The 27,924-nt window shown below is 34.4% G+C and overlaps 1 protein-coding gene across 1 annotated transcript in view; it reads left to right on the forward strand.

The window, feature by feature from the left end:
- Window positions 1-27,924, forward strand: part of NAALADL2 (N-acetylated alpha-linked acidic dipeptidase like 2) — a gene marked incomplete at its 3' end in the record, with an annotated part of 1,060,707 nt that overhangs the window by 892,625 nt on the left and 140,158 nt on the right. The gene's annotated exons all lie outside the window — the stretch shown is intronic.

Here is a 27,924-nt window from a genome sequence, read left to right on the forward strand (position 1 = left end):
TTGCTTCACTTTTCAAAATAACATTTTTTTTGCTCTAATCTTGTACCAGCATTATGTGCTTTACACACTCGATCCCATTTAGCCTTTATAATACTCTTGTAAGTAGATATAACCAGTATCCCTATAGTAAAAATAAGGAAACTGAGATTAAAAATTGCCACATTTCTGAGCCAAAGCCACACATCTAGTGAATGTCCAAGCCTGGATTCACATCCAGGCCTGTTGGATTCCAGAACCAAGTTCTTTACTCATTAGCTTAAACTTCCTCTCTACACAAGAATCATATTATATAATATGCATACATCAGTGACTGCTCAATAAAGAACATCCTTGATAATCCTTATGTAAATTTATTTTTTATTCTCAATCTGTATCATCTGCTTTTTTACACTGTGTTAGTATGTTATATCTCAATAGATTTGAGAACTGTTTGTTTACAATATTTTTTAAATGGATAGTGAATATTTACAAAATATGTATAACTTACTCTGGATATATAAAGTCTGTTTCTTACAGTTTGAAGCTTACAGAATTTTTATGGCTCATAGAAATCTCCTTTATTACAATCTTCAGAGCATTTCTAATTTTAATGGGATAATTGGTTTAGTTCAAACCACTATTATACTTTCTAAATATTAGAATTTATATATAATAGATTTAATACCATAATAAGCTAAGTGACCTACAATAAGATATTTTCTTGTTCAAAACTTGTATGAGTTTTTATTATAAAGTTTTAAGGCTGTATGCATATATTTGTTTTCTTAGATTATTCTAAAAGAAATTTGACAAAAGTACCCAATACTTCTGTTCACAGTGGCTCAGTTTTCAGTTTTTGATTCCTTTATTCCAAACACACAACATCAGATAAAATATGAAATAGTTTTCTAAACTAAAAAGTCAGTTTCTTTGCATTGGCAATGAGGAGTATAGTATGCATCTCCCATGAAATGTAAATATCTGAAGATGCAGCTCCTGAAAGAGACAAAAACTGACTCAAAGTTTGAAGACAAAGCCTGATGTGGAGCTCTGTTTCAAGTGAAATTACGTTAAAAAAAATCAAATCCTGTTGCCATTTTCACCTGTAGTTATAGCTTTCCATAAGCTTTAAGCCTAAAGAAGTTAGTAACTGAACAAAATTATCTGTTAGCTTTGAGATTGAATCCAAGATTTATTCTTCCAATAACTTTGTGGAGCAAAAGTGCCAAAATGTCCTTATAACTTCAGGTCAGGTTTATATAGCACCAACGGTAATATCACTGGACAGGGAAAAATCATCACAAAGAGAGAGAAAAATAAAATCAAACCCTATCACCTAAATAAACTTCAATCTAGGAACCCAAATTCTAAATGAGAAGAAATAAATTTCTTCATTTCAGAATTTCTGATTCTAAGAAAGACAGCTTAAAAACATTTAGAATATAAATTCTCTATTGAAAAATTATTTAACTTTATAGTATACATGTTTATTCTAAATTCAAGAAAGAAATGGATTAAAGTAAGTTAATAGGAAAACAGTACTTATGAAATTTGGGAATAAAAATACAGTCATTGAAATTTTAAAAGTGCAATAGATTTTGCATTTGACTAGAAACTATTGCAGAAATAATTAATAAATTGGAGGTTAGCACTGAGTCATTAATCTAGAACATACAACTGAGAGATGAAGATACAATAAATATAATAGAGCAGCTATGATAAATTGCAGAACTCTAATATCTACCCAAAACAAGTTCCAGAAGAGAGTAGAGAGAATGGAAAAAATGCAATCTTTGAAACTGTAACACAAAAATAATTTAAAAGTGACATTTCAAAAATCAATGCATAGCCACTTCAAGAATTTCTTTTAAAATGAACATTCCTTATTTTTCATATTACTTTTTTTAATAAGCATATTTATATCTGCTTATGAACTAGTGGTGTAGGAATTAGAAATACATTGATTGATATTCCTGTAATTTTCAATTGCTTGCTTGTCATAACATTTTAAAATTCCAGAATGCATCCTTATTATTTTATGAGAAAAAATCCACAGTTTATTTATCCTATCTGATATTATTATATGAGATGAATATGTGATGCCCTTGGGGAAACATATAACAAAATCAAAAGTAGAGAGCTCAAGTAAATCAATATAAATATCAACAAGGTGAGCATATTGCCCTTGTGTTTGCTGGAATATAGCTGAATGGAATGTTGATAGGAAGCCCAGACAAATATGAGATTTGAGTATGTCTCCAGAAAACAAAACTGAAAGCATGAGGTATAATCAATGGCTATATCTACATAGACAAATATTGTCAAAGCAAACAGTAATCCAATTATTATAAAAATTTATATTTGAATGCTTACTTATCAAAGAAAGAATGTGAAGATTAGATAGATAGATAGATAGATAGATAGATATAAAAGGTAGAGGGAGAGAATAAATGAGAGAGTGTGAGAGACAGATTTATTATAAGGAATTTGTTCATGTGATTATGGAGGTGAGAGTCTCCAGATGTACTGTGTGACTTGTCAGCAAGCTAGAGCCCCAGAAAAGCTGATGGTTTAGTTCTAGTCTGAGTCTAAAAGCCTGAGAACCAGGTGAGCTGAGGGAGTAGTTCCCATCTGAAGGGCAGCAGACTTGAGACCCAGGAAGAGCTGATGTTTCAGTTCAAGTGTGAAGGTAGGAAAAATCCTGATGTCTCAGGGCAAAGGCAGTCAGGAAAGAATTCTCTGTTACTCAGGAGGGTCAGCCTTTTCCTTCTAGTCAGGCCTTGAACTGATTGGATAAGGCCCACTCACATTACAGAGGGCAACCTGCTTTACTTAATCTACTTATAATGTTAGTCTCATCCAAAACCACCCTCAGAGACACACCAGAATAAGGTTTGACCAAATATCTGGTAACCCTGTGACCCAGTCAAGGTGACACATAAACCATAACAATGGGTAAGCAAATAATTGCCCTAGCCACCATTTGTGCATTTCTTGGTCTTAGCTGCTTTTCTTCCACAAGATTCTGTCCCATTTTCCTGCAAGTGTTTTAATGGTTCTTCCTCCACAAACCCTATCGAAGACTGATTTAAAATATCTTGAGTGTCGTCATGCTGTAATAAAATAAGCTGTAGTTGTGGAGATTAAATGATGGGTAACCACTACAAAAGTAGCAATAAATAAAACCAATAATTAATATTATATACAGTTTTTAATTATGAAGGGTATTAAAAGATTAGCTTAAAGTTAACTGTATGCCTTAATTCCAGGCTTGGATATTGATCATCTTGTAAAACATAAGAGAGGCCCTGATCAAATTTACTTGCAGACATCAAAATATGTAGGTTTAAACATATCTTAATTTGAAAACTGTCCAATGTTACAGAACAGCCAAAATAAAATAGAAGTAATCAAAATTGCTGCAATTCAGTTACACGATGTTTACTATGAGCAAGTTGTCTTCTAAATTTTCTATACTTATTATCTGATTTTATCTCACTCTATGGCATTTAAACTTTTATTATTCCTATTTCATATGAGGAAATGAAATCTTAGAGTTCAAGTAAGTTGCCTAAGTTACAAAGTTATGAGATGGCAGAGCCAGAATTTGAGTCTCATTCTAGATAAGTGATTTGCTCTAAGCCAGAGAAAAACTTTCTTTAATGAAGCTGTCATAAACTCCTATATAGGAGAAAATTGGTATCTTCAAATGGTGAATCTGACTATGAAAACAATAACAACAGTCTGGAGTAAATAAATGTAATTTGGTAAATAAAGTAGATAATTACTTACCAAGTAAGTAATTTGGTAAATAAAGCAGATGATAAAGTTGGATATTGTAAATTACAATTTTTAAAGTGAAATGTAATAAGTTTCTCACGTATAGATTATGAAGGATTTTTCATTGTGGTATGCTCCAAAAATATTTTTAGCATTGCTAGTATTTTCCAGAAGGGTAAACTGTACGTAGAAGGATGATAATGATCTGATTGTAAAATTTCTAGAGATTTACAAAAGAAAAAAGAATCCTATTAATCTATGATTACTAACATAGACTCTTCTAAATTATATTTCTTTTTGAGTTTGTTCCACTTACCCTGTAGATGTATTGATAATGAAATGTTGATGGTGGCGATGATGATAGTGTAGTGATCAATACATGGAACATAATGAGCTATGCTCTATTCACTATTCCAAGTGCCACCTATGTATTAGGATTTTTAAACTGATAAAATATTTATGAGGTAGATATTATGCCATAGTGGCCCAGAGAGATCAAATGTACTATTGCTAATATCCATTAAATCTGTTATTGTTTATGCATATCTTCATGAGTATTAGAAATTCTGATGAGAACATGTAGCAGTTTACAGAGTAGCTCTACATAATCTTCCTAGCAACCTTTGATATAGAAGAGTCAGAGGTGATTAGTGGCTGGTCCTGGATAATGGGTCTAGCAAATAACAGAGTCAGAACACTGGGTCCAGAGGTTATACTCTTTCCATGCACCAGACTCCCTTAGTATTTGTTATATATAACTTCGAAGAGCAACACATAGCCTCAAAACACAGTACTCTGTGTGTTTAGGAATCCTAAAGTTAAGATCCTATATGAAAGTTTTGCTAAATGGAATGAAATAAACTATCATTACGAAGACTCTATGGGTTCCTTAGGAAGAGAAATTAATGAAATCTTCTTTATGTTGTAAAACTAACCTAAACAATGTTTTTTCTCAGTATTTATTTTCTCAACATGTGTTACTTTTTCTATGAGGAATTAGAAATCATTTTGAGTGGTTAATTGTATTTTTGTGTTGAATAAAAAGCAAGATTATTGAATAATATTGTAGACTCTTATAACAACATATTGTCAGGAGCTTAGCTGAGATGGGAGAGACAGAAATGAACTGTTAAGTGTTGGAGTAGCCATTTAAAGCAACAAGCTAAAAATGAAAGACTTAGGCATTTAATCACTTATAATGATGATATAAGTAAGAGTCTAAAACCAGAGAGACTGCTGACTCCTTTGTTCCATTTTCCTCCGTGGAATGGGGCATTGGTCAAGGGTCAGGTGGATCAGCTCCGGAGTAGGGGTGGTCTCGCTGTTGAGGAAGCCCAGAACAAAAGGCTTGGCCATTCATTCTTATGGACTTTGGGGTCCAGAAGAGGGAAAGGAGGAAGAGCTGGGAGTGGAAAAGATTGGGCATTTAGATTGAGGAATAGTGTCTTTAAGTGTTCTCCTCTCTCTCCCCCTATTCCCTCTTCCCCTCTCAACAAGTAGGCCTCAGCAAAGGCTCTTGAAGAAGACCTGTTGTCAAGGCCTCAGATAAAGAGGCCTAGGAGTAAAGGCACCTGGGCTAAGAATGCAAATATGTAAAGAGCATGACTGGCAAGGGGGCCTGAGACCTTGAGTGCAACTCCCTTCAGGGACAGCAGTGCATTGGCTGTGCACCACGTCTCCAGTGAGGAGGGCAGCCTTCCCCCACGAGGCTTGCCAGGGAAGCCTTTATAATTGCCTAGGTTTGGACCTGAAAAATTAACACAAAGATTTTTAACCAGGGACCAGACTTTTTTTTTACATGGAACATAATGAGCTATGTTCTATTCACTATTCCAAGCGCCACCTATGTATTAGGATTTTTAAACTGATAAAATATTTATGAGGTAGATATTATATGGTTATATGAGGTAGATATTGTAATATATATGAGGTAGATATATTATATCAACTATATGGTTGGTCAAACCATACTTATCACATGGTTATCTGATAAATACAATATCTTTCTTCCCACCCACTACAAACATTCCTAATGAATCCTGCTGCAACCTAATGCAGTTTGCAGGATAAATAGACTTAATGTTTCCTTTTTTCTTGATGAGGAAAATTGTTCTGATACCTGATATTTAGAGAATTGTCTGACATTCATGTTCTTTACTGTGGCCTTTTGCAAAATCTCCACATGCTTCAGGCTAAAAGAACCTGTGACTTTGAGATGCCCTTTTACCCAATAGGCGTTATTAGCTATACTCCAAGAGTATTTACCCTCTTCTACCACCTTTAGCTCCCTTTTCTTTTTTCAATTCTAATTCCATCTGTGGAATTATTTCCAACTGAATGTAATTGCATTATTAAGCAAATATATTGAAATGCCCTTCAAAATACCTTGGGGCTTTAGTAATACTTCCTATACTGAGAATTATGATTGGGAGGAATTTTAGTATGTACGTAAAATACATAGAGAATATAGATATATTGACTATATAAATATACATAGAAGGTTTGATTGTGTAGTCCTTCATGAGACCTGGGAGAATTTTTATTCCAGAATTCCTATAATGACTTGTGGGTCACTCATATGGGGCCAAATTTAAAAAGTGGCTGTGCATATAAAAGGTAAAACACAGTATTGGGCCTTCAAAGAAATTAAGTGTAGGAAAAATATCCAGGGCCTTTGAGCTATATTTCTACATCTATGAAGAACTGAGGGATATAAATTGTAAGAGGGTAATAAGGCATGCACTATGACCATATAAACATACAATCATGTAGCAAATTGAGAAAAATCTATTGGTTATTCCAAACATGCTTATTAAAAATCACCCCAAATGGTTATTATTGCTGTTTTTGTCTTTTGTTTCATCTCAACCATTCAAATTACATTGCTTCCTGGATTGTGATAAGACCAAGGAGACAGGATTCAAGAACCCTGAACCATGAAATCAGAAGGATAATGAGCATTTAGATAGAGAGCCAAATATGGGGTAGCTGGGAGTCTCAATATGCACGTTCTCTGAAATTCAGAAAATGCATGTTTAAAAATCACTTTGGAATTACAGAGGGAGGACGTTGAGGAAAGTATCTACAATGAGAGATGATAAAAGGCAGTTAACTACATTAATAATTTAGGGTGTCTAAACGCATTATTTATAGCATTCTAACAATCTGTCTTTATTGTTTTATTTTAGTGTAAAATTAATGATAAGGGTTTTTATGGATTTTCTGGTTATCATAGTTCTCAAACGCTATTTTCTCTATAAGATCTTAAATATTTCCACTGTCAGTTTTCTATGTTAGTAATTTTTCAAGATCCTCGCTCCCATATTTGAGAAAGGCCTATTATTGATCCACGAGTTGCCTTTGTATTTGTGCTTGAATCACTTTGTAATAATTACATTCATTGAGTTACTGCTATGAATTACATACTTTACATACATTATTTTATTTAACCTTTAAGACATTTCTGTAGTAAATGTTATTATCTACATTTAACAAATGAGAAAATTGAGGGTCAGAGGAGTTAAGGTACTTGCTCACATTTTGCACAAAACTTATGTGACAGGATTCATACTCAAGCCAAAATGACTCTAAAACTCACTTATACACCGTGGTACAACTCCCTTCTCTAAGCTACAATTCAGAATAGATAGATAAACAATATAAGGGAGGTAAAAATGCATATCATGGACTCAAGTCATATGGTTTATTTGGAAAATCTCTACCTTATGAACAGCTTTCAGTGGTGAATCCCAAGAATTTATTGCCTTTAGTGTGCTTCTGTGTTTTCTTTTTGGCATGGGTATTTAACGTTGCCTTTCCTCACACCAGTGGTTGCAGATAAAAATGACAAATCTTGAGGGAAATGATCTAATAACTTTAAGGCAAACAACAAACTGAGGGCTGTTTTTCAACTTGTTGAAAATGTGAAATGGAAAATATGAGGTCCTGAGATGGGTAAGACTTTATTTATAGCTGCATACCTTCAGGTACTTTAACCCACAATATGAACTGGGTCAGAGATAGGGAACTCAGAACATGAGCATTATTTTCCTCTGAATTATTTAGCAGTACCTTACAGATGCATGGTCCATATCTGTATCCTTTTCTCAATCCCAAAGAAGAATGCATTTTCCATGGGTGTCTTCCAATTCAGCTTCCTGGGCCACATTTCAGACCTATTCCAATGTCTTGTAAAACTATATCTCTTTCTCTCTTAATTTCTAGGTTATTCTAAAATGCTACCAGATTTAGATACCTTCACTTGTCCAGAGAAAAGAATACTAGGAAATAGAAAAAAAGAAGCCTTGTTGACTTTGATATGTTAATTATGAGACATTACATTGGATCAAGACACTACCTTTATCATTTAATAAAGGATTATGTGTATCTAAAAATATGGCAGTTTTTGAATTTTTAGTTTTCAACTATTTAACATTTTTAAATATTGAGCATTTATAATAGGTTTTAATATCTAGCAAAAATAGTCTCTGTACTGCCTTACTTTTTCAATGTTTTTCTGGCTAGTTTGCCTTTGTTTTTTAACAAACACATATAAAAGCAAAAACAGAACCAACCTTTTGTTAGTTTTATTGGTGGCACCTTAAATCTTGTTACCTTAGATTGAAAGGATGCCTTTATTATTCTAATCTTTTTTTTTTTCATAAGGACATGGTATATCTTTCATTGTGTTCAAGTCTTCTTTTGTGTCCTTCAGTACCATTTTCAAGTTTTCTTCACATAGATAGATATTGTGCAGTTTTTGTTAAATTTGTCCCTAAGTATCTTTTCTTTCCTTTTATAGATAGTCATTGCTTTCGTTGTATGTTGTGATTGTGTTTTATGTGTGTATGTACTTTAATATATGTAGTTGCTATTATTTTATATATATTTTATTATGTATATTTATATATATGTTATATATATATATATAGAGAGAGAGAGAGAGAGAGAGTTTCAATCTTATGAATCTATTAATTTGGTAACCAAAGGTGTTATTGCAATTCTTATTTTTTGTAATATTTTTTAATTGATATGGGGCTTTCCAGTTTAAAACCTTATCCTCTATTTCCTTCCTGTTTGTCAATTTTTATGTCACTAATTTATATCTCTTTCCTAATTGTATAGGCTGATACATTCAGGATATATAAAAATAATAGTGCTGATACTAAACATTTGACCTATTTCTGATTTCAGAGTGAATGCCTATAGTGCGTTCTCATTACACATGATACTGTTTACTAATATGTTAGGATTTTTGCAATAACATTCCTAAATTAGAGTGGCTTGCATTTTTATAATACAATCTTTTTAAGATTTAGGGTCAATGTTAAATGTATCGTAAAAATAATTGAGAAGTTTTCCTTTGTTATGTATGCTGTGAAATATTTTAATAGTTTGTCAGTACTGGAATTTTCTGCTATTTAAAGGATATAGCTTGTGCATGTCAAGGCAAATCCTTCACTTTCAGGAATTATATTTTGTTGCTATTTTCCGAGGTAAGATGCTACTGGGGTCTTTCACTTCTCTTCCTAGTTCTCTTCTCATTTACTTTTGTGTAACTTCTGCCTGATCTCATGTTTGGTTGCCCTTATATGAATTTTTAGAATCTAAAATTTGATTTGTCTCTAGGATTTTTCTGAAAATGATGTTCAGGTTTTTTTGTTTGCTTGCTTGTTTGTTTTACCTCATTGTTACTTTTCTCTGATTTCTAGAACTTACTTATCGTGACTTACTTTGCCATGTTCATGTGGGATTTCCCTTGACTTCATATTTGTTAAGTCTCCTAAAACTATAAATCATTCTTAATTGCATCTTGAAAGACATAGAGTTTGGGCCTAGAAGTGAAAGTTTACTAAAGTAAATGCTAACTACCTTTGTTCATAAATGAGTTTTTGATAAGCAATGGAATTCTATAGTGGACATTGTAGTCATCTCTCCAACATTCATTGCAGCCTTCACCCACTGTTATCATCATGAGGTTCCCATGGGGCTGGTCCCACAGTTTATTTTAGCTACAGATCAAACTTGTCTAAATTAGTGAAGGTATGGCATTATACTGGCCATGATGATTTTTCTTTTCAAAAAAAGTATGTGACCCAAGTAGTAATAATCACATTTTATTTGTGGTTAGGAATCCAGTGTTGGGGAAGAAAAGACTTTCCATCTCTCTGGATTTGTACTAGGAAGTTTTCAGCCATCTTACAGCCACAAAGAAAACTCAGGTCTAAGGTGAAGCTGAGAAATTGGAAAGTGGAAGTATGGGGGGAAAATTAGTCTTTGGTGCCATCATTGAACTATGGGAACAAAATAAACCCAAAATTCCCTTTTTTTTTGAGTTTTTAAAAAAATATTTGCTAATAATTCTTATTTAAATCAGGGTTTTTTTTTGGGGGGGGTGTTTACAAAGTTAACAGTCCAAAATACCTCACTTCTGACACCAATTTCAAGTTTGGAAATCCCAATATCTCCCTTACCTCTAACACTAATTATATGTCTGGGGGTCTCTAAGACCAATTTTAGGTTTAATAATTTACCAGAGGACTCACAAAGCTCACTAAAAGCTGTTATACTCACAGTTATAGCCAAGGGAATAAAGGCATGGAGCAGAGTCCAGAACATTTCCAAGTGTGGGCTTCCTGCTGTACTCTCCCACTGGAATCATGGAGAATGCTACTGTCTCCAGCAGTGATGTGGGAGAAAACACATCGAGTGCCACCAACCAGGAAAACTCACCCAACCCTTGGTATCCAGAGAGTTTATTGAGGCTCTATCATGTAGACATGGTTGATAGCCCATGTTGTTGATACCCATCTCCAGCCCCTCCAGAGGTTAAGCTGATAGAGTAAACTAAAAACCACCACCCTAAATCACATTTGGTAGGACCCAAGGTTCCCAGACAGACAGAGACACTCCTATTGGGCATGACCTTCCAAGGATTTAGATATTACCTACCAGGAGCCAAGGGAAAAGGCCAGACTTCTCTTTAGGCAAAGGTAAATTCCTTTCTGCATGGTGGCCAGAGGTGGGGCTCTGTGTTTGGAACATAAGTCATACTTGATACATACCCTTAGTGTACTATATATTTGGAAAGAGACTGATAAGATACCTTGCCACATTTAACTTTTATTGTAGGTAGTTCCATTTGGAATGGAACTATTAAGATCTGAAATAAAAGAGAAACATTTTTAGCAAAGTGGAAGAAAAAAAAAATTTTTTCACAAAAGACTTGAAGTCTTTCCTTTTCAAAACATAAGATTTAAATTTACGTAATTTGTCAACACATTATACTTTATCTTCACTGGTTATTTCAGTAGCTATTCATATTTTAAAAGAAAGAAAAAGATAATTTAAAGATGACTTGATATTGCCTTGTAGGATTCAATATAGAGGCTGACAGATAAATTCTGGATATTGAAAGATAGGCGAAGTTTAAAGGGGCGGGAAGTAGAGCCAGTCCTGGAAGAAACATCTACTTTTTCAGAAAGAAGTATCTAAATCATTGTCCTACTTGTATTTCATTAGACTGTACTACTAAAGTAAAATAAAACAGAAAACAATGACCCTGACCCCCCAAAACAAAGCAGCCCCTTAAGAGTTTTGTGTTTATAAAAATAGGATACAGGTAATCTGTTATAGTTTAGATTAGGAATACCTTTTGAAATCAAGTTAACAAACTCATAGGTCCTTGGGAAGCAGTCACTGAATCATTTTTATTGCCTGCTTCAAGATTTTCCATATTTAATACAAAATTAATAAATGAACACAAAAAGGAAACCCTATGCATGCGTGTATTCTCTACCTATTCCCAGAAATAATAAAAGACAGATTATATATATAATATATATATATTATATGTATATATATAATATATATATATATATATATATATATATATATAAAATGCCAAAAGATGAAATTAAAATTAGGAGAAAATGGACATGGAAAGTTAAACAATGGGAAACTACTAGGAATGTTAAATCAGAGCCAGATGTTAGATTAATATACAAAATGCGTTCTGAGATTTTCCATCACTTAGAATTGTTTAGTCAGTTGACTAGGATAAAAGAAAAGAGAAATATGAATGGTTATTGGCAATTAACCCTGGGACTTTAATTGTTTTTAATGTTTTTCCTTTTTATGATGAACTTCAAAATGCTGAATTATTTAAAGTTTATTGATTTAGACACATATTTCCAATAAAATTGTAACTATATAAAGGTAAATAAAACTTTAAATTAAAATGTAGACAGTATGATACACAAAACATGCTTATAACTATTGAGTAAAGAAACTGAGGTAAATATAAAAATTAAGGTTGTGGGGAAACTGTGTAATGCTTTTTCTTTTTACTTCTCTGAATTCTCCAAATGTACTTTAGTGTGCATATCTTTGTAATAAAAAAGTAAAGTAACTTGTAAAACTAAGCTTATTGTCCAACTAAAATATATGTTAGATATATAGCAATCTGTGATGATTTTGTGAATAAGATATATGCTGAATTACATATAATACCTGTTTGTATTCTTAAAGCAACAAATTGATATGTTTTATTACTCCACTAAAAAAGAATTTTACATATATTATCATTTTTTCTCTGTATCTTTTTATAAAATTGAATCTTCTGCCTATGACATAAACTTTTCTAGAAATTTCAGCTATTTTAGGAAGCTATAATAATATAAATTATTATCTGTGTTGTAACAACCAGTATTTTAATCAGCTTATTCTGCTTTTAGGGGAAATATCTGATGCATAATAACAAGTAAAGGCCATACAAAAACATTACTGTGGAGAAATATGTTTTATACAACGATTTGTAGGAATTTTAAAAAATTGCAAGAAATATGTGTCTAGAAGTTTTCATGGTTAGTCAAAAAAAATAAATTCAAATGAATAAATTCACATAAATCTGCTATGAATAAATAATAAAGCTCTTTAGCTTTAGTTCATATCTGTAAATTTTCTCTTGTTCCAATAGACAGAGCAAATATAACCCAATGTAAACTTACAACTTAATCCACTTGCACAGTGTATTTAATTCTTTATTTTAAAAAAATCTCAGTTTTTTTAATAGGTTATTTTACTTCTAGCAATAAAAGTAGGTTTAAGTCAAAAAATGAATCATAAATAAATCATAAAATTAAAACCAGTGTATATACAAGACATGTCCTTGAGAGCAGTAGTGAATCCTTGGTGTGAATATATTGTCTGAACTATGGTAGAAGAATACAGTATACAGGTTGTAGTGTTTTGTTATTGTTGTTCTCTTGGAGAAATGAATTTTAGTGCATTTTAGGGTGTTCATAGTCAATTAACTCTTCAGGATCTCCAATACTATGCACTTTGTCTCGATGTGTCTATTTTGTATGCTATAGTGGTTTTCTGGAGATAAGGAAGGAATTAACAACACTGGAGAGGGAGGGGTAAGAACTTTTAAGACAGTTCTGTGAAATGTCCATATTAAAAACAAAAGAGTGGTATCCTGACTTTCAGGATTTTTGTTTGTATTTTTTATCTTTGTGTCCTTTGTCCTTTGTCAGTAATTAATAAAAAAATTAGTCCTCTTCAATCTTCCATTTCACCTATCAGATTTTTAAGGGTATAGAAACAGAAATTCAGGTAAATACATTATTTAATCCAGTGACAGGTCTTTCCAAGTAGTGTGGCAGTGAAGCTTTTGGAGACTATCAACAATGTAATTGGTAAGCATAAAATTAGATTCAGAACTCTGTAGTTAATGAGCATTTTCGACTTCACTGTCGTTAGACTTTCAGGAGCTCACCATGTTTACATTGCCTAATTTGACATGCTTGTGGTAAGATCCATATAAGATGCCTGAAAAAAATCCAGTCTCTGGGATAATTGGGCATTTTTGAATAATACACACTTGCAGTTTTATCTAGAGTGATTTTTTCAGTTATACATAAACCATGGTTTCCAACAAGATCCCTTCAGATTTTGAATAGGCACTTTTCTTTTTTCCTACTCCTTCCATCAAAATGCTCTCAAATTGTAGACTCCAAGTTGCAATTTTGTTGTTGAAGTTTACTTTCCAGCATGTGTTGTTGTGATTTTCACAGTGATGTTTAAAAGAATACTTGTTGAAAAAATACACTGCATTCTTAGTCTAGTAACATATGCCTAGCTTTTGGAGGCACAGTTATTACCCTCTTTAATCTGTGCTTGTACAATTAGTACTGTTTGTTCTTTCAGTATCAGAGCTACTCTGATGAGCAGATACCATCTTTTCAGCAACAGTACTGAAAAATGGATAAAATAATTTTAAAAAATGATTCCTTAGAATAGCATAATACTTCCAAAAATAGATTTAAATGTGCAGGAGATATTTTTAGAGTATCCTTTGAGTAATAAAAACTATAGATGTCTCAAATTTATAATCATTAAACATAATAATATTGAGTGTTCCATACTCCATAGATGCTGATACATTTTATTGGTCATAATTAACCCAGTGGTCCCTATTGAAGTTAAAACGATAGTATAATGTTCTACTTAAAAAATATAAAATAATAGGGCTAATAACTAGCTATCCCACTAGGTATGCAAAAGTAAAAAATAAATGACACTAACTCTTGTTATTACCTGATCTTGATCTTTGTAGGTCTGCCTCTGAAGAGCATGTAGGAACTGTTTCTAGTTTAGCAATTGATTTTTATAGCAAGAGTGACAAATAATTTTTCAGAATAATCCCCAAATTCTCAGAAACCTAGTCTGATCCACAGTGTTCCCAGAGAACATATATTAACATTTATTTAATAGGTCTTATTGAGCACCTAGCACATACAAAGCGCATTGCAAGACATTATGCCGAGGTGTGTATCCTTGCAGGGAGCTGAGGCATACACACAAAACTATAATACAGTGAGAAATAAATCAGTATTATGAAAAAAATATAAATAAATGAGACTTCAAGGGAGGAAGTCTTCCCTCCACCCCAGGTTGGAGGATCATTTGGAAGTGCCATTTAGCTAGGGCTTGAGAGAAAAGATTTAGGGAACAATTGAGGTAATTGGCACTCCAGATAGAGGAAAGAGAGTGAACAAACGCACAGAGATCTGAATACGCAGGATGGGTTTATGGGCCACAAAAGTGGGTTGTTTCCCTACACTGTAAGGACATAAAGGGGAAAAATAGGGGGTAATATTGAAAAGGTAAAATAGGGGGTAATATTGGAAAGGTATGTTGGCTAGGGCCAGATGATGGACTTGAGATATTCTTTTAAGGAGGTGGACTACTGGTCTCTCACTGATGGATTCTATCCTGCCCAGGAGTATTTTGGATGTGTCAATCAATTTTTTTTTAACTTTATTTTATTTATTTATGGCTGCGTTGGGTCTTCGTTGCTGTGCACGGGCTTTCTCCAGTTGTGTTGAGTGGGGGCTGCTCTTTGTTGCGGTGCACGGGCTTCTCATTGCTGTGGCTTCTCTTGTTGTGGAGCACGGGCTTCAGTAGTTGTGGCACGCAGGCTCAGTAGTTGTGGCTCACGGGCTTAGTTGCTCTGCAGCATGTGGAATCTTCCTGGACCAGGGCTTGAACCCATGTCCCCTGCATTGGCAGGCAGATTCTTAACCATTGCACCACCAGGGAAGCATCGTGTCAATCAATCTTAAGTGAGCACCAGCCAGAAAAGTTGCAGAATTTAGATCTTATGGGGAGGCTCAAACTAGGTCTCTGTAGCTTATAGCCCTCCCTGCTCTCTTGAGCTTGTACAGCTGGACCATAAGAGCAGTAGAATGCTCATAGAAATGATTCCTCTCACACCTTAGAGGAGGATATAGAGGATCCGATTTTCACACAATGCGCGTTTTATGCATAGGACTTACCAGCCACTTTCTGCTGAACAACTGCTTACAATGTGCCGGTGTTAAAGTTGTACAACAAACTGCCTGTGAAGAAGTATTTTTATTTTTGTTTTTCAGTTGTAGAAATTGACGTTGAGTTGTAGGCTAACTCTGGAATTAAAAGTAAAATTTGACTCGAAAACTAACCTGTCCACCATTTTAATCTCATAATCCTGTAAATCGTTAATTGTCCCAAGGCTAAATTCTCAACTGAATTTGAAAAAGAACAGCAAATCTCACTGATGAATAAGACAAGGCAGAGAGAAAGGCATGTATATATAAAAATCCCAGAAAAATTCTTCGAAAGTAGAATGCAAGAACATTTATTCTGATGACTGGGTGCCTGAAAAGAGGAATACAATTTTACATCCTTTAAGACTTAAATTGAGACAGCTATTCTGATAATATATATTAAAAGTAGACAACTTCATTAAAACTTAAAATACATGGACTTTTGAAATATTTTGTGGCATGTTCCATTAGTGGCAGTTATTTAAGATATAGATGTAACCTTTAATCCACATGAATATGTGAACCTCTAGCTTCATAATATTCATGAGAATAGAGAATTTGGTCAAATACTATTTGACCTCAAAAATCATAAAACACTAGATTTTCGTTAATTCAAATATTACTTGAAATACATATATACTGATTTGAGTCTTCTTCCTTTTTTTCTTGATCAGTCTGGCTAATGGTTTATCAATTTTATTTATCTTCTCAAAGAACCAGCTTTTAGTTTTATTGATCTTAGCTATTGTTTCCTTCATTTCTTTTTCATTTATTTATGAACTGACCTTTATGATTTCTTTCCTTCTACAAACTTTGGTGTGTTTTTGTTCATCTTTCTCTAATTGCTTTAGGTGTAAGGTTAGGTTGTTTATTTGAGATGTTTCTTGTTTCTTAAGGTAGGATTATATTGCTATAATCTTCCCTCGTAGAGCTGCTTTTGCTGCATCCCATGGGTTTTGGGTCATCGTGTTTTCCTTGTCATTTGTTTCTAGGTATTTTCGAATTTCCTATTTGATTTCTTCAGTGATCTCTTGGTAATTTAGTAGTGTATTGTTTAGCCTCCATGTGGTTGTATTTTTTACAGATGTTTTCCTGTAATTGATATCTAGTCTCATAGCATTGTGGTCAGAAAACATACTTGATATGATTTCAATTTTCTTAAATTTACGAATGCTTGATTTGTGACCCAAGATATGATCTATGCTGGAGAATGTTCCATGAACACTTGAGAAGAAAGTGTATTGTGTTGTTTTTGGATGGAATGTCCTATAAACATCAATTAAGTCCATCTTGTTTAAGGTATCATTTAAAGCTTGTGTCTCCTTATTTATTTTCATTTTGGATGATCTGTCCATTGGTGAAAGTAGGGTGTTAAAGTCCCATAATATGATTGTGTTACTGTCGATTTCCCCTTTTATGGCTGTTAGCATTAGCCTTCTGTATTGAGGTGCTCCTATGTTGGGTGCATAAATATTTACAATTGGTATATCTTCTTGGATTGATCCCTTGATCATTCTGTAGTGTCTTTCTTTGTCTCTTGTAATAGTCTTTATTTTAAAGTCTATTTGGTCTGATATGAGAATTGCTACTCCAGCTTTCTTTTGATTTCCATTTGCATGGAATATCTTTTTCCATCCCCTCATCTTTAAGTCTGTATGTGTCCCTAGGTCTGAAGTGGGTCTCTTGTAGACAGCATATATATGGGTCTTGTTTTTGTATCCAGTCAGCCAGTCTATGTCTTTTGGTGGGAGCATTTAATCCATTTACATTTAAGGTAATTATCGATATGTATGTTCCTATTCCCATTTTCTTAATTGTTTTGGGTTTGTTATTGTAGGTCTTTTTCTTCTCTTGTGTCTTCTGCCTAGAAAAGTTCCTATAGCATTTGTTGTAAAGCTCATTTGGTGGTGCTGATTTCTCTTAACTTTTGCTTGTGTGTAAAGGTTTTAATTTCTCTGTTGAATGTGAATGAGGTCCTTGCTGGGTAGAATAATCTTGGTTGTATGTTTTTCCCTTTCATCACTTTACATATATCCTGCCAGTCCCTTCTGGCTTCCAGAGTTTCTGCTGAAAGATCAGGTGTTAAACTTATGGGGATTCCCTTGTATGTTATTTGTTGTTTTTCCCTTAATGCTTTTAATATTTTTTCTTTGTATTTAATTTTTGATACTTTGATTAATATGTGTCTTGGCATATTTCTCCTTGGATGTATCCTATATGGGACTCTCTGCCCTTCCTGGACTTGACTGACTATTTTCTTTCCATATTAGGGAAGTTTTTGACTATAATTGCTTCAAATATTTTCTCAGTCCCTTTCTTTTCCTCTTCTTCTTCTGAGACCACTTTAATTCAAATGTTAGTGCATTTAATGTTGTCCCAGAGGTCTCTGAGACTGTCCTCAATTCTTCTCATTCTTTTTTCTTTATTCCGCTCTGCAGTAGTTATTTCCATTATTTTATCTTCCAGGTCACTTATCTGATCTTCTGCCTCAGTTATTCTGCTATTGATCCCATCTAGAGTGCTTTTAATTTCATTTATTGTGTTGTTCGTCATTATTTGTTTGCCCTTTAGTTCTTCTAGGTCCTTGTTAGAAGTTTCTTGTATTTTCTCCATTCTATTTCCAATATTTTGGATCATCTTTACTATCATTACCCTGAATTCTTTTTCAGGTAGACTGCCTATTTCCTCTTCATTTGTTTGGTCAGGTGGGTTTTTACCTTGCTGGTTCATCTGCTGTGTGTTTCTCTGTCTTCTCATTTTGCTTCACTTACTGTGTTTGGGGTCTTCATTTTGCAGGCTGCAGGTTCATAGTTCCCTCTGGTGTCTTCCCCCAGTGGGTAAGGTTGGTTCAGTGGGTTGTGTAGGCTTCCTGGTGGAGGAGACTAGTGCCTGTGTTCCAGTGGATGAGGTTGGATCTTGTCTTTCTGGTGGGCAGGACTGCATCTGGTGGTGTGTTTTGGGGTGCCTGTTAACTTATTATGATTTTTAGCAGCCTCTCTGCTAATGGGTGGTGTTGTGTTCCTGTCTTGCTAGTTGTTCGGCATAGGGTGTCCAGCACTGTAGCTTGCTGGTCGTTGAGTGGAGCTCAGTCTTAGCATTGAAACGGAGATCTCCAGGAGAGTTTTCAAATCATTAGAATTAGAAATGAAAAGGAGAAGTGAAAACTGACACAGCAGAAATACAAAGGATCATGAGTGATTACTACAAGCAACTATATGCCAGTACAATGGACAACCTGGAAGAATTGGACAAATTCTTAGAAAAGCACAACCTTCCAAGACTGAACCAGGAAGAAATAGAATATACAAACAGACCAGACACAAGCACTGAAATTGAAACAGTGATTAAAAATCTACCAACAAACAAAAGCCCAAGACCAAATAGCTTCACAGACGAATTCTATCATACATTTAGAGAAGAGCTAACACCTATCCTTCTCAAACTCTTCCAAAATATAGCAGAGTGGGGAACACTCCCAAACTGATTCTACGAGGCCATCATCACCCTGATACCAAAACCAGACAAAGCTGTCATGAAGAAAGAAAACTACAGGCCAATATCACTGATGAACATAAATGATAAAGTCCTCAAGAAAATACTAGCAAACAGAATCCAACAGCACATTAAAAGCATCATACACCACGATCAAGTGGGGTTTATCCCAGTAATGCAAGGATTCTCCAGTATATGCAAATCAATCACTGTGATACACCATATTAACAAATTGAAGAATAAAAACCTTATGATCATCTCAATAGATGCAGAAAAATCTTTCAACAAAATTTAACACCCATTTATGATAAAAACCCTCCAGAAAGTAGGCATAGAGGGAACTTACCTCAACATAATAAAGGCCATATATGACAAACCCAGAGTCAACATCGTTCTCAATGTTGAAACACTGAAACCATTTCCTCTAAGGTCAGGAGCAAGACAAGTATGTCCACTCTCACCACTGTTACTCAACATAGTTTCGGAAGTTTTAGCCACAACAATCAGAGAAGAAAAAGAAATAAAAACATCCAAATCAGAAAAGAAGAAGTAAAGCTGTTATTGTTTGCAGATGAGATGATACTATACATAGAGAATCCTACAGACACTACCAGAAAACTACTAGAGCTAAGCAATGAATTTGGTAAAGTTGCAGGATAAAAAGTTAATGCATAGAAATCTCTTGCATTCCTATACACTAATGATGAAAAATCTGAAAGAGAAATTAAGGAAACACTCCCATTTACCACTGCAACAAAAAAGAATAGAATACCTAGGAATAAACCTACCTAAGGAGACAAAAGACCTGTATGCAGAACACTATAAGACACTGATGAAATAAATTAAAGATGATACAAACAGGGCTTCCCTGGTGGCGCAGTGGTTGAGAGTCTGCCTGCCGATGCAGGGCACACGGGTTTGTGCCCCGGTCCGGGAAGATCCCACATGCTGTGGAGCAGCTGGGCCCGTGAGCCATGGCTGTTGAGCCTGCGCGTCTGGAGCCTGTGCTCCGCAATGGGAGAGGCCACAACAGTGAGAGACCCGCGTACCACAAAAAAAAAAAAAAAAAAAAAAAGATGATACAAACAGATGGAGAGTTTTAGCATGTTCCTGGATTAGAAGAATCAACATTGTGAAAATGACTATACTGCCCAAGGCAATCTACAGATTCAATGCAATCCCTATCAAACTACCACTGGCATTTTTAACATAACTAGAACAAAAAATTTAAAAATTTGTATGGAAACACAAAACACCCTGAAAAGCCAAGACCATCTTGAGAAAGAAAAACAGAGCTGGAGGAATCAGGCCTCCTGACTTCAGACTATACTACAAAGCTGCAGTAATCAAGACAGTATGTTACTGGCACAAAAACAGAAAGATAGATCAATGGAACATGATAGAAAGCCCAGAGATAAACCCACGCACCTATTGTCACCTAATCTATGACAAAGGAGACAAAAATATACAATGGAGAAAAGACAGCCTATTCAGTAAGTGGTGCTGGGAAAGTGGACAGCTACATGTAAAAGAATGAAATTAGAACACTCCCTAACACCATATACAAAAATAAACTCAAAATGGATTAAAGACCTAAATGTAATGCCAGCAGTATAAAACTCTTAGAGGAAAACATAGGCAGAACACTCTATGACGTAAATCACAATCAGCAATATCCTTTTTGGCCCACCTCCTAGAGAAATGGAAATAAAAACAAAAATAAACCAAAGGTACTTAATGAAACTTAAAAGCTTTTGCGCAGCAAAGGAAACCATATACAAGATGAAAAGAGAACCCTCAGAATGGGAGAAAATATTTGCAAATGAAGCATCTGACAAAGGATTAATCTCCAAAATTTATAAGCAGCTCGATATCAAAAAAACCAACAACCCAGTCCAAAAAAGGGTAGAAAACCTAAATAGACATTTCTCCAAAGAAGACATACAGATTGCCAACAAACACATGAAAGAATGCTCAGCATCAGAAAATTGCAAATCAAAACTACAATGAAGTGTCACCTCACACCAGTAGGAATGGCCATCATCAAAATATCTACAAGCAATAAATGCTGGAGAGGTTGTGGAGAGAGGGGAACCTTATTGCACTGTTGGTGGGAATGTAAATTGATACAGCCACTATGGAGAACTGTGTGGAGGGTCCTTAGAAAACTAAAAATAGAACTACCATATGACCCAGCTATTCCACAGGGCATATACCCTGAGAAAACCATAGTTCCAAAAGATATACACACCCCAATGTTCATTGCAGCACTCTTTACAATAGCCAGGACATGGAAGCAACCTAAGTGTCCATCAACAGATGAATGGATAAAGAAGATGTGGCACATATATACAATGGAATATTACTCAGCCATAAAAAAAAACCAAAATTGAGTTATTTGTAGTGAGGTGGATGGACCTAGAGTATGCCGTACAGAGTGAAGTAAGTCAAAAAGAGAAAAACAAATACCGTATGCTGACACATATATATGGAATCTTAAAGAAAAGGAAGGAAAAATGGTTCTGAAGAACCTATGGGCAGGAAAGGAATAAAGACGCAGACATAGAGAATGGACTTGTGGACACGGGGAGGGGGAAGGGTAAGCTGGTTCGAAGTGAATGAGTGGCATGGACTTACATATACTATCAAATGTAAAATAGACAGCTAGTGGGAAGCAGCTGCATAGCACAGTGAGATCAGCTTAGTGCTTTGTGACCACCTAGAGGGGTGGGGTAGGTAGGGTGGGAGGGAGACGCAAGAGGGAGGAGATATGGGGATATATGTATATGTATAGCTGATTCACTTTGTAACAAAGCAGAAACTAACACACCATTGTAAATCAATTATAGTCCAATAAAGATGTTAAAAAAATAAAATCTTTGAATCCTTTTTTTTAACCACACACACAAAAAATATATATGTACAATCTTGCAGTGAGAGAAATCAAAATGCCAGAAAGAATACTAATCACACAAAAGTGAAAGCAATCCAGAAATATATAACAACACATGAAGCTCAAACTTTGACTTGTTAGACTCTAAAGTTTCTGGTTTCTAGAACCCAAAATTGTTCTGTAGAAAACCATTCCATAAAATCTCTCCCAAAGTATAAATATTCTTCACATTTTCAAATTTTGTTTATAATATATTGTTCAATTACATGATTAATAAGCAGGGTCATTTTAAGGAAGAAACATTGTGACAAAATGTCCAGGCTCCAGCTGTGCAACTTTTTGCTAGAAAAATCTGATTTGAATCCAGGAGTTACACATTCAAGAAATTAGAGGATCCACAAAATCAATACTGATGACAATAAATTTTAATATAAAGCCATATATATATATATATATATATATATATATATATATATATATATGGTTTTCTGTATATGTGTTTATATATACATGTTCTGAACTGAGTCTTTGTGTTTTTTTCCTACTACCCTATAGATAACAGGCCAAAAGGGAGTAAAAGTAAAGAAGTTATTTTCTCAAGTAGTTCTCTGCCTTGGGTGTGCTAAAATACATGAAGCATCCTCACCACCTTTTATCTTGACCTTTCTCCAGGAGTAATGTAGGACATTAGGTCTATATTCAAGAGTATGTCTGGAATCTCCCATTGAGATCCCATAAGGTGCTCCTGTCCCACTAGGGCTCTATCCTCCATAACTACTTGAGTAGCTATAAATTCACTTCTAATATAATTATTTGCCAGGAAATTAAAACTCCTAAAATTTGTTCTACCACAAATCAATTCTATTTAACAAGTATTTATTAAACAATTATTCTTTGCCCTTTCTGGAACAAGACAAATTTAGTACAGGGTTATGATAGAACACACACACACAACACACACACACGTACATCAGTATATTCATTGAGTGCCATGGAGTGACAATTAGAAAGATATTTTTATATCCTACAGTGCATATCATAGGATTTTTTTCCCAGCATAGTCATTATTGTAATAGAGCCTTTTAAATAATTGATAAATGCCAAATCCTTTAACACTTAGTTTCAAGACATTTTAAACAATGTTGTAATGTCAGAGGGCAGAAGATTCAAAGACTTGGCAGAATGTCTAATGGCATTTTCTATAGCCTGGTTAGAACACCAGAGATAGTAAACTCTTATGATTTCCAAGTTGCATTTTGGGATTTTGCTTTTAAAGATAAAACCAGTTATTTAAATTTTCCAGATACACAAAGATTTATTTCCTTTATATTTGCAGTCAACTATGTACACCAGCACTCTTTTGAGAGCATAAGTGATAGTGTCTGTGAAGGCCTTGTTTCATTTATAAATATTATGGATATTGGATTATGTTTATTCAAACATATGTTAGTTGTATGTAAAAAATAAGACTGGCTTTTAAAAATTGCTAACTCAGAATGGCCATTATCAAAAAATCTACAAACAGGGCTTCCCTGGTTGTGCAGTGGTTGAGAGTCCGCCTGCCAATGCAGGGCACACGGGTTTGTGCCCCGGTCCGGGAAGATCCCACATGCTGCGGAGCGGCTGGGCCCGTGAGCCATGGCCGCTGAGCCTGTGCGTCCGGAGCCTGTGCTCCGCAACGGGAGAGGCCACAACAGTGAGAGGCCCGCGTACTGCCAAAAAAAAAAAAAAAAAAAAAAAAAAAAATCTACAAACAATAAATGCTGGAGAGTGTGTGGAGAAAAGGGAACCCTCTTGCACTGTTGGTGGGAATGTAAATTGATATAGCCGCTATGGAAAACAGTATGGAGGTTCCTTAAAAAAACTAAAAATAGAACTACCATATGACCCAGCAATCCCTCTACTGGGCAGATACCCAGAGAAAACCATAATTCAAAAAGAGACATGTACCACAGTGTTCATTGCAGCACTATTTACAATAGCCAGGACATGGAGGCAACCTAAGTGTCCATCGACAGATGAATGGATAAAGAAGATGTGGCACATATATACAATGGAATCTTACTCAGCCATAAAAAGAAACGAAATTGAGTTATTTGTAGTGAGGTGGATAGACCTAGAGACTGTCATACAGAGTGAAGTAAGTCAGAAAGAGAAAAATAAATACCGTATGCTAACACATATATATGGAATCTAAAAAAAAATAAAAGGTTCTGAAGAGCCTAGGGGCAGGACCAGAATAAAGATGCAGACATAGAGAATGGACTTGAGGACACGGGGAAGGGGAAGGGTAAGATAGGACGAAGTGAGAGAGTGGCATGTACTTATATATACTACCAAATGTAAAATAGGTAGCTAGTGGGAAGCAGCCGCATAGCACAGGGAGATCAGCTCGGTGCTTTGTGACCACCTAGAGGTGTGGGATAGGGATGGTGGGAGGGAGATGCCAGAGGGAGGAGATATGGGGATATATGTATATGCATAGCTGATTCACTTTGTTATAAAGCAGTAACTAACACTCCATTGTAAAGCAATTATACTCTAACAAAGGTGTTAAAAATAAATAAATAAATAAATAAATAAAAATTGCTAACTGATAAATTTTCCTCAGCTTCAGTTGAGGTAGTTGACTAGAATAAATTTGAGAGGGATCAATATAGCCATTGGGCCAACAGAATATGATTTCAGAGAAAGCATAGGAAACTTCCATGAATGAGATTTAAGATCGTAAAATCTTATATGTTCAGAGGAAAAGGCTACTGCAGAAAATTTAATTAAAAGACAGATTTTCCTTTAGGAAAAGAGTCACCCAAAGCTGTTCTAACAAAGGTAACTAGCTGTTCTGAAACTCATAGAAGAGTCAGATAAGTATTAAAGATCTTGTTGCTCTTTACAATGAATATGAGATTTGCAGTATAGATGACATTTTAAAGTCAGAAACTTTACTACCTAAAATTGCCTACAGGAGGCAATATGAATGTGTTAAAAGAATGTAAGGAATCATAGGTTTTTAAAGCAGCCTTAAAAAAACTCATCAATTTTCCTGACTTCCTGGATGAATACATTATTACGAATGATATAAAATAGTCTCCAATCTGTGTTTCATCATTCTTTCTAACTCATTCTTGTTTGTATTTTTGTATTTAAGTTTTGGTTGATTAATGTTCTTTTTTAATTAAAAATGCATATTCATCTTGAGAAAGTATGTAAGAGCAGTGGAGTAGTTATTGAGTCTTAAACTGTGGTGTTGGCTATATCAGTTGAACATGCAGTGCTGTTTTGCTTGGTGGCAGTGGAAAGGCAAAAAGGAGCATGAGAGAGGAGCCATCATGAGGGCTTTAGGGTGCTCCAGACTAGGCAGTATTGGTCATGAAAATTACTACTGTGGAAATAAGTCAAGACCACTCAAATGAGAATGAGCAAAGGCTATTTATTCAGAGCTTGCTAGAGCAAGGGAACCACACATCATCACTTGTCTTTGGCAGAGGCTCAGAGGCAGACAGAAAAGTAGGAAAAGTTTGTAGTGGGAAAAAGGGAAGACTTTGCATATGCCCTAATTGGAAGCTGTAAGCATGGAGAAACTGGATGAGGGCTAGCTAGAAGCAGGGCATCCTAAATAGGTTAGCAAAGAATATTTGACTTTTTCTGGTAGGTCCTGTGTTGGAAATGGGGGCAAAAATTAGAAAAGCTGTCATTATTGATTAAATTTGGCTGTTTTGGGGTCGATTGCTGTTGCAGATTGTGGACAAATGTTCTATTTTTATATGTGGCCTGGTCATCATCTGTATATTCAGGCTCTCATTACAGACATATGTCTCTGCTACCCCAAGTGCACATGTAATCAGCAGATGATTTCACATATGTGTTTACCAGAAATACCATGCATTCCATTGAAAAATTGTACTTGTAGACTTAGGAAAAACTGCAATGGCTAATTGATTATGATTCTACTATATTAAGTATATCAAGCAGAGTGAAACAGCAACAGAAGCCAGCACCAGGGGAACTCTATAAAGAACAATTCTAATATTAAGCTCATGACTGTATTTGTAGAGAAAGAAAAAAAACAAAAATTATTTCTGAAGCCAAATTTTTCTCATAAATAATGTCTCCATTTAATTTTGTATTTCCAAAAATGTACTTAACATGCGATTATTACAGTTGAAACAATCTCTACATTTAGGTAATATTAACTTAAGTATTAAAATTTTCTATCTTCTTGTTTCAAATTGCATGTTCTTTAATTTTATTATATGCTTCTATTTTTTAAAACTAGATGAATACCACACTAATTTTTCCAAATTTCAATTTCCTGAATTATGGACTTTAACTGACATGAGAGCTAATGTATTCAGCTAAATTTATTAGACCCTCTAAATCTCCAATATTTATTTACAGTTTCCTCTGAGATTCTTTTCTTTGAGAAAATAAATTATGAATATGTCAAGCATGCTAGTTCTAACATTTAACAAGATAATAAATGGTCTTATAAAACAGCACTAAAGAAAAGAAATACAAAGCTAATCTTGTAATTCTGTTCTAGCAGTAGTTTATAGAGGTCTGGAGTCAAAGTTTTGATGTTCTTTCTCTGCAGGTCACAAAGCATGAAGGACACTATTATTCAAAAATGACAATCTGCCCATGTATCTTTAAAAGAAACCCTCACTAAAGAATCTGGAAGAAAGGATTAATGTTAGAGTTTCTTTCAAAGTAGCTTAAATGTGTTGATTTCATTTTTGTTGCCAAATTACTCAATCAAAACATCTTTACAGAGGACTTACTATGTTGAAAGTTTACTAGACTTTATGGAAGACAGAAAAAGACCTAAAAACACACTCAACTACCCACAAAAATACAGAATAACGAAGAATGCTTGACTAAAAAGAAAAAATAGCACTATATTAAACATGTCAAATAAATGTGTCCTTTACATCTCAGTTATAGTTCATTGTAAGATACATAATAGACTTTGTCTTCTGGCCCGTGTAAGATCCTGAGAGAAGTTATCAAAGTGTTCCTAATTTTAAAACTTGTAAGAACTAAACTTTTCTCAGTGGACAAAGGATGAATCTAAGAAAAGAAAAGCAGCAGCTCCTTTCTATTTCAAGTACTTAAAGAAGCTCTTCTACTGAAGTACATATTGTAAATTAAATTGTCAGCAAAACAATTTTTGCTGACAAAAATTATATTCTCTGCAAGAATATATTGGTATGGGTAGGAAGAATAGAAATTTAAATCTGAAAAGGAACACATTGAAGAAAAGAAAAGAAAACAAAATGTAAGTGTGTGAGAGTTTTCTCATAAGTAGAAGAGGATGGTATACCACCAAATTGCTATGAAATATCCTATGTAATATGCTTACTATGTTTTATCTGCTATATAAATTATCTTAATTAAATTTAGTCCCATGATTGATTGTCTTCTGAAAGCTTAGAGATCTAGTCTAGGGTTAGAATAATACTCAATCAAAATGCACTAGCACTCACAGCATTTCTCTTGTAAATAACCCCCGAATATAAAGCATTCTTGGAGTCCTGTTTTCTCAGCTCACGAACATGTTTTTTTAATGTGGAGAGAAATTTCTTTTGCAAGTAAATCATTAAAACTTGGGAACAAGCAGAGTAATTATAAAATAATTCAGGAGGTCCATCAAACTGTCTAGAGATTCCCCAAGGTGCTATAAGTCTGACAGCATTGGCATTTTTCTACTAGTCTAAGGAGAAACTGGACAGTCCTCAATATATGTACTATAATTAATGTTTTCTTTAAGAACCTTCTTTTCCTTATTACTTAACCTAAGTTGCTAACTGAGAGCTAAATAAATCAACTTGTATACGTTTTCCTCTTTCTTCTTTTTTCATCTCTCTACTTGACATGATGAATACATTTTATATTAGTTTTCTTAAA

This window comes from Grampus griseus (assembly GCF_964374135.1).
Source record: "Grampus griseus genome assembly, chromosome: 5".
NCBI lineage: Eukaryota > Metazoa > Chordata > Mammalia > Artiodactyla > Delphinidae > Grampus > Grampus griseus.